Genomic DNA, 9,504 nt, shown 5'->3' on the forward strand with positions numbered 1-9,504 from the left:
ATGTGTTGTCATTTGATTAATGGGATCACATCATTAGGAGAATGATGTGATTGACATGACCCATTCCGTTAGCCTAGCACTTGATCGTTTAGTATATTGCTATTGCTTTCTTCATGACTTATACATGTTCCTGTAACTATGAGATTATGCAACTCCCGTTTACCGGAGGAACACTTTGGGTACTACCAAACGTCACAACGTAACTGGGTGATTATAAAGGAGTACTACAGGTGTCTCCGAAGGTACATGTTGAGTTGGCGTATTTCGAGATTAGGTTTTGTCACTCCGATTGTCGGAGAGGTATCTCTGAGGCCCTCTCGGTAATGCACATCACTATAAGCCTTGCAAGCAATGTGACCAATGAGTTGGTTACGGGATGATGCATTACGTAATGAGTAAAGAGACTTGCCAGTAACGAGATTGAACTAGGTATTGGATACCGACGATCAAATCTCGGGCAAGTAACATACCGATGACAAAGGGAACAACGTATGTTGTTATGCGGTTTGACCGATAAAGATCTTCGTAGAATATGTAGGAGCCAATATGAACATCCAGGTTCCACTATTGGTTATTGACCGGAAACAGTTCTAGGTCATGTCTACATAGTTCTCGAACCCGTAGAGTCCGCACGCTTAAGGTTTCGATGACAGTTATATTATGAGTTTATGAGTTTTGATGTACCGAAGGAGTTCAGAGTCCCGGATGAGATCGGGGACATGACGAGGAGTCTCGAAATGGTCGAGATGTAAAGATCGATATATTGGACGACTATATTCGGAGTTCGGAAAGGTTCCGAGTGATTCGGGTATTTTTCGGAGTACCGGAGAGTTACGGGAATTCGCCGGGGAGTATATGGGCCTTATTGGGCCATACGGGAATAGAGGAGAGAGGCCAAAAGGAAGGAAGCCTGCGCCCCCCCTATGGTCTGAATTGGACAAGGGGCGCAACCCCCCTTTCCTTCTTCCTCTCCCCCTATTTCCCCTTCTCCTACTCCAACAAGGGAGGTGGAATCCTACTAGGACTAGGGAGTCCTACTAGGACTCCACACTTGGCGCCCCCCCTCCTAGGGCCGGCCTCCTCCCCCCTTGCTCCTTTATATACGGGGGCAGGGGGGCACCCCATGACACACAAGTTGATCTACGGATCGTTCCTTAGCCGTGTGCGGTGCCCCCCTCCACCATATTCCACCTCGGTCATATCGTCACGGAGTTTAGGCGAAGCCCTGCGCCGGTAGAACATCATCATCGTCACCACGCCGTCGTGCTGACGGAACTCATCCCCGAAGCTTTGCTGGACCGGAGCCCGGGGATCGTCATCGAGCTGAACGTGTGCTGAACTCGGAGGTGCCGTACGTTCGGTGCTTGGATCAGTCGGATCGTGAAGACGTACGACTACATCAACCGCGTTGTCATAACGCTTCAGCTTACGGCCTACGAGGGTACGTGGACAACACTCTCCCCTCTTGTTGCTATGTGATCACCATGATCTTGCATGTACGTAGGAAAATTTTGAAATTACTACGTTCCCCAACAGTGGCATCCGAGCCTGGTTTTATGCGTAGATATCATATGCACGAGTAGAACATAAGTGAGTTGTGGGCGATACAAGTCATACTGCTTAATAGCATGTCATACTTTGGTTTGGCGGTATTGTGAGATGAAGCGGCTCGGACCGACATTACGCGTACGCTTACGCGAGACTGGTTTCACCGTTACGAGCACTCGTGCTTAAAGGTGGCTGGCGGGTGTCTGTCTCTCTCACTTTAGCTGAATCGAGTGTGGCTATGCCCGGTCCTTGCGAAGGTTAAAACAGCACTAACTTGACGAACTATCGTTGTGGTTTTGATGCGTAGGTAAGAACGGTTCTTGCTAAGCCAGTAGCAGCCACGTAAAACTTGCAACAACAAAGTAGAGGACGTCTAACTTGTTTTTGCAGGGCATGTTGTGATGTGATATGGTCAAGACGTGATGTTATATTTTATTGTATGAGATGATCATGTTTTGTAACCGAAGTTATCGGCAACTGGCAGGAGCCATATGGTTGTCGCTTTATTGTATGAAATGCAAATGCCCTGTAATTGCTTTGCTTTATCACTAAGCGGTAGCGATAGTCGTAGAAGCAATAGATGGCGTAAATGACAACGATGCTACGATGAAGATCAAGGTGTCGCCCGGTGACGATGGTGATCACGACGGTGCTTCGGAGATGGAGATCACAAGCACAAAGATGATGATGGCCATATCATATCACTTATATTGATTGCATGTGATGTTAATCCTTTATGCATCTTATCTTGCTTTGATTGACGGTAGCATTTTAAGATGATCTCTCACTAAAATTATCAAGAAGTGTTCTCCCTGAGTATGCACCATTGCCAAAGTTCGTCGTGCCCAGACACCACGTGATGATCGGGTGTGATAAGCTCTACGTCCATCTACAACGGGTGCAAGCCAGTTTTCCACACGCAGAATACTCAGCTTAAACTTGACGAGCCTAGCATATGCAGATATGGCCTCGGAACACGGAGACCGGAAGGTCGAGCGTGAATCATATAGTAGATATGATCAACATAGTGATGTTCACCATTGAAAACTACTCCATCTCACGTGATGATCGGTTATGGTTTAGTTGATTTGGATCACATGATCACTTAGATGACTAGAGAGATGTCTGTCTAAGTGGGAGTTCTTAAGTAATATGATTAATTGAACTTAAATTTATCATGAACTTAGTACCTGATAGTATTTTGCTTATCTATGTTTGTTGTAGATAGATGGCTCGTGCTGTTGTTCCATTGAATTTTAATGCGTTCCTTGAGAAAGCAAAGTTGAAAGATGATGATAGCAATTACACGGACTGGGTCCATAACTTGAGGATTATCCTCATTGCTGCACAGAAGAATTATGTCCTGGAAGCACCGCTGGGTGCCAGGCCTGCTGCTGATGCAACTGACGATGTTAAGAACATTTGGCAGAGCAAAGCTGATGACTACTCGATAGTTCAGTGTGCCATGCTTTACGGCTTAGAACCGGGTCTTCAACGACGTTTTGAACGTCATGGAGCATATGAGATGTTCCAGGAGTTGAAGTTAATATTTCAAGCAAATGCCCGGATTGAGAGATATGATGTTTCCAATAAGTTCTATAGCTGCAAGATGGAGGAGAGTAGTTCTGTCAGTGAACACATACTCAAAATGTCTGGGTATAATAATCACTTGATTCAACCGGGAGTTAATCTTCCTGATGATAGTGTCATTGACAGAATTCTCCAATCACTGCCACCAAGCTACAAGAGCTTCGTGATGAACTATAATATGCAAGGGATGAACAAGACAATTCGCGAGCTCTTCACAATGCTAAAAGCTGCGGAAGTAGAAATCAAGAAGGAGCATCAAGTGTTGATGGTTAACAAGACCACTAGTTTCAAGAAAAAGGGCAAAGGGAAGAAGAAGGGGAACTTCAAGAAGAACAGCAAGCAAGTTGCTGCTCAAGAGAAGAAACCCAAGTCTGGACCTAAACCTGAAACTGAGTGGTTCTACTACAAGCAGACTGGACACTGGAAGCGGAACTGCCCCAAGTATTTGGCGGATAAGAAGGATGGCAAGGTGAACAAAGGTATATGTGATATACATGTTATTTATGTGTACCTTACTAGAGCTCGCAGTAGCACCTGGGTATTTGATATTGGTTCTGTTGCTAACATTTGCAACTCGAAACAGGGACTACGGAATAAGCGAGCACTGGCCAAGGATGAGGTGACGATGCACGTGGGAAACGGTTCCAAAGTCGATGTGATCGCGGTCGGCACGCTACCTCTACATCTACCTTCGGGATTAGTTTTAGACCTGTATAATTGTTATTTGGTGCCAGCGTTGAGCATGAACATTATATCTGGATCTTGTTTGATGCGAGATGGTTATTCATTTAAATCAGAGAATAATGGTTGTTCTATTTATATGAGTAATATCTTTTATGGTCATGCACCCTTGAAGAGTGGTCTATTTTTGTTGAATCTCGATAGTAGTGATACACATGTTCATAATGTCGAAGCCAAAAGATGCAGAGTTAATAATGATAGTGCAACTTATTTGTGGCACTGCCGTTTAGGTCATATCGGTGTAAAGAGCATGAAGAAATTCCATACCGATGGAATTTTGGAATCACTTGATTATGAATCACTTGGTACTTGCGAACCGTGCCTCATGGGCAAGATGACTAAAACACCGTTCTCCGGTACTATGGAGAGAGCAACAGATTTGTTGGAAATCATACATACAGATGTATGCGGTCCGATGAATGTTGAAGCTCGTGGCGGATATCGTTATTTTCTCACCTTCACAGATGATTTAAGCAGATATGGGTATATCTACTTAATGAAACACAAGTCTGAAACATTTGAAAAGTTCAAAGAATTTCAGAGTGAAGTGGAAAATCATCGTAACAAGAAAATAAAATTCCTACGATCTGATCGTGGAGGAGAATATTTGAGTTACGAGTTTGGTTTACATTTGAAACAATGCGGAATAGTTTCGCAGCTCACGCCACCGGGAACACCACAACGAAATGGTGTGTCCGAATGTCGTAATCGTACTTTACTAGATATGGTGCGATCTATGATGTCTCTTACTGATTTACCGCTATCGTTAGGTCACCATCAAAATCCGTTGAGACGACGCCTTATGAACTGTGGTTTGGCAAGAAACCAAAGTTGTCGTTTCTTAAAGTTTGGGGCTGCGATGCTTATGTGAAGAAACTTCAACCAGATAAGCTCGAACCTAAATCGGAGAAATGTGTCTTCATAGGATACCCAAAAGAAACAGTTGGGTATACCTTCTATCACAGATCCGAAGGCAAGACATTCGTTTCTAAGAATGGATCCTTTCTAGAGAAGGAGTTTCTCTCAAAAGAAGTGAGTGGGAGGAAAGTAGAACTTGATGAGGTAACTGTACCTGCTCCCTTATTGGAAAGTAGTTCATCACATGAATCGGTTCCTGTGACACCTACACCAATTAGTGAGGAAGCTAATGATATTGATCATGAAACTTCAGATCAAGTTTCTATTGAACTTCGAAGGTCTACCAGAGTAAGATCCGCACCAGAGTGGTATGGTAATCCTATTCTGGAAATCATGTTACTTGACCATGACGAACCTACGAACTATGAGGAAGCGATGATGAGCCCAGATTCCACAAAATGGCTAGAGGCCATGAAATCTGAGATGGGATCCATGTATGAGAACAAAGTATGGACTTTGGTTGACTTGCCCGATGATCGGCAGGCCATTGAGAACAAATGGATATTTAAGAAGAAGACTGACACTGATGGTAATGTAACTGTCTATAAAGCTCGACTTGTCGCAAAAGGTTTTCGACAAGTTCAAGGGGTTGACTACGATGAGACTTTCTCACCCGTAGCGATGCTTAAGTCTGTCCGAATCATGTTAGCCATTGCTGCATTTCATGATTATGAAATCTGGCAAATGGATGTCAAAACTGCATTCTTGAATGGATTTCTGGAAGAAAAGTTGTATATGATGCAGCCAGAAGGTTTTGTTGATCCAAAAGGTGCTAACAAAGTATGCAAGCTCCAGCGATCCAATTATGGACTGGTGCAAGCATCTCGGAGTTGGAATAAACGCTTTGATAGTGTGATAAAAGCATATGGTTTTATACAGACTTTTGGAGAAGCCTGTATTTACAAGAAAGTGAGTGGGAGCTCTGTAGCATTTCTGATATTATATGTAGATGACATATTATTAATTGGAAATGATATAGAATTTCTGGATAGCATAAAGGGATACTTGAATACAAGTTTTTCAATGAAAGATCTAGGTGAAGTTGCTTACATATTGGGCATCAAGATCTATAGAGATAGATCAAGACGCTTAATAGGACTTTCACAAAGCACATACCTTGATAAAATTTTGAAAAAGTTCAAAATGGATCAGGCAAAGAAAGGGTTCTTGCCCATGCTTCAAGGTGTGAAGTTGAGTCAAACGCAATGCCCGACCACAGCAGAAGATAGAGAGAAAATGAAAGATGTTCCCTATGCTCTATCATGTATGCAATGCTGTGTACCAGACCTGACGTATGCTTAGCAATAAGTTTGGCAGGGAGGTACCAAAGTAATCCAGGAGTGGATCACTAGACAGCGGTCAAGAACATCCTGAAATACCTGAAAAGGACTAAGGATATGTTTCTCGTATATGGAGGTGACAAAGAGCTAGTCGTAAATGGTTACGTCGATGCAAGCTTTGACACTGATCCAGACGATTCTAAATCGCAAACCGGATACGTGTTTTTATTAAACGGTGGAGCTGTAAGTTGGTGCAGTTCTAAACAAAGCGTCGTGGCGGGATCTACATGTGAAGCTGAGTACATAGCTGCTTCGGAAGCAGCAAATGAAGGAGTCTGGATGAAGGAGTTCATTACCGATCTAGGTGTCATACCTAGTGCATCGGGACCAATGAAGATCTTCTGTGACAATACTGGTGCAATTGCTTTGGCAAAGGAATCCAGATTTCACAAGAGGACCAAGCACATCAAGAGACGCTTCAATTCCATCCAGGACCAAGTCCAAGTGGGAGACATAGAAATTTGCAAGATACATACGGATCTGAATGTTGCAGACCCATTGACTAAGTCTCTCTCACGAGCAAAACATGATCAGCACCAAGACTCCATGGGTGTTAGAATCATTACTATGTAATCTAGATTATTGACTCTAGTGCAAGTGGGAGACTGAAGGAAATATGCCCTAGAGGCAATAATAAAGTTATTATTTATTTCCTCATATCATGATAAATGTTTATTATTCATGCTAGAATTGTATTAACCGGAAACATGATACATGTGTGAATACATAGACAAACATATAGTCACTAGTATGCCTCTACTTGACTAGCTCATTAATCAAAGATGGTTATGTTTCCTAACCATAGACATGTGTTGTCATTTGATTAATGGGATCACATCATTAGGAGAATGATGTGATTGACATGACCCATTCCGTTAGCCTAGCACTTGATCGTTTAGTATATTGCTATTGCTTTCTTCATGACTTATATATGTTCCTGTAACTATGAGATTATGCAACTCCCGTTTACCGGAGGAACACTTTGGGTACTACCAAACGTCACAACGTAACTGGGTGATTATAAAGGAGTACTACAGGTGTCTCCGAAGGTACATGTTGAGTTGGCGTATTTCGAGATTAGGTTTTGTCACTCCGATTGTCGGAGAGGTATCTCTGGGCCCTCTCGGTAATGCACATCACTATAAGCCTTGCAAGCAATGTGACCAATGAGTTGGTTACGGGATGATGCATTACGTAACGAGTAAAGAGACTTGCCAGTAACGAGATTGAACTAGGTATTGGATACCGACGATCAAATCTCGGGCAAGTAACATACCGATGACAAAGGGAACAACGTATGTTGTTATGCGGTTTGACCGATAAAGATCTTCGTAGAATATGTAGGAGCCAATATGAACATCCAGATTCCACTATTGGTTATTGACCGGAAACAGTTCTAGGTCATGTCTACATAGTTCTCGAACCCGTAGAGTCCGCACGCTTAAGGTTTCGATGACAGTTATATTATGAGTTTATGAGTTTTGATGTACCGAAGGAGTTCAGAGTCCCGGATGAGATCGGGGACATGACGAGGAGTCTCGAAATGGTCGAGATGTAAAGATCGATATATTGGACGACTATATTCGGAGTTCGGAAAGGTTCCGAGTGATTCGGGTATTTTTCGGAGTACCGGAGAGTTACGGGAATTCGCCGGGGAGTATATGGGCCTTATTGGGCCATACGGGAATAGAGGAGAGAGGCCAAAAGGAAGGAAGCCTGCGCCCCCCCTATGGTCCGAATTGGACAAGGGGCGCAGCCCCCCTTTCCTTCTTCCTCTCCCCCTCTTTCCCCTTCTCCTACTCCAACAAGGGAGGTGGAATCCAGTAGGACTAGGGAGTCCTACTAGGACTCCACACTTGGCGCGCCCCCTCCTAGGGCCGGCCTCCTCCCCCTTGCTCCTTTATATACGGGGGCAGGGGGGCACCCCATGACACACAAGTTGATCTACGGATCGTTCCTTAGCCGTGTGCGGTGCCCCCCTCCACCATATTCCACCTCGGTCATATCGTCGCGGAGTTTAGGCGAAGCCCTGCGCCGGTAGAACATCATCATCGTCACCACGCCGTCGTGCTGACGGAACTCATCCCCGAAGCTTTGCTGGATCAGAGCCCGGGGATCGTCATCGAGCTGAACGTGTGCTGAACTCGGAGGTGCCGTACGTTCGGTGCTTGGATCGGTCGGATCGTGAATACGTACGACTACATCAACCGTGTTGTCATAACGCTTCCGCTTACGGTCTACGAGGGTACGTGGACAACACTCTCCCCTCTCGTTGCTATGTCATCACCATGATCTTGCGTGTACGTAGGAAAATTTTGAAATTACTATGTTCCCCAACAGTAGTGGCCCAGTAGGTCACATTTTTTATTTTCCCAGTTTTTTTCTTCTGTTTTTTGCATTATTTATTTTCTTTTGTTTTTTTTGCTTTATTTTTTAGTTCCTTTTGCTTTTAGGTAATAAAAAAATATAAACTTTCTGTTAGTGCCATTTGTTTTCCAATTTGAATAGTTTAAATTTGAATTTTTTGAAATTTGTGTGAATCACTAGTTTTTGAATAACTTTACTATAAACATAGATTTTGTAGTGATTCTTTTTCCTGCTATTTAATATTACTATGTTTTATCATTATATTCAAAAATAGATTTTGTTATTTTAGTTTCTAACACAAAATTTCTTTATGATAATTCTTTTTTCTATTAAAGTTTCTAACAAAAAAAATTCTTTATGAAAATTCTTTTTGCTTTTAATGTTTGAACAGAAAATACTTTGATAATTTTGGTTGCATAAATTTTATATAATTTTAGTTTCAATAATACTAGAGGTTTATAAAAGTTTTTTGAGTTTTTTCCTTTTGCTATTGGAGTTTTATAAAAGCTTTTTAGTTGATTCTTTTTGCTATTGAAGGATATTATAGTTTTGTTTTAGTTGATCATAATAGAATATTTTAATTGATTATTTTTAGTTCATTATTTTTGCTATTAGTTCATTCTTTTTGTTTTTAGTTCATTCTTTTTGCTATTAGTTCATTCTTTTTTGCTATTAATTCATTATTTGAGATAAATGACCCTTAAATTGAAAAGCACTACAAATGAACTCTGAAAAGGTTGAAAGTTGGCATGGTATCATCATTTCACACATATAGCATGTGCTAAAAAGTTGAGAGGGTTACGACAAAAACTGGATGCACTTCGTGTGCAAAATGGATAATCTCTTTCAAAGTATCAGGGTTTCGGACGAAAACTCATCTGTTACAAAGGGATTCCGTTTTTTTGAACTTATTTGAACTCCAGAATTTTTGTGTGTTCAAAATGCACCATTCAAAGCCACATCATCAATTTTCAACCCTCTCTGACTTCATTTGGTATTT

Source organism: Triticum aestivum, chromosome 2B (assembly GCF_018294505.1).
Source record: "Triticum aestivum cultivar Chinese Spring chromosome 2B, IWGSC CS RefSeq v2.1, whole genome shotgun sequence".
In the NCBI taxonomy this organism is placed as follows: Eukaryota; Viridiplantae; Streptophyta; class Magnoliopsida; order Poales; family Poaceae; genus Triticum; species Triticum aestivum.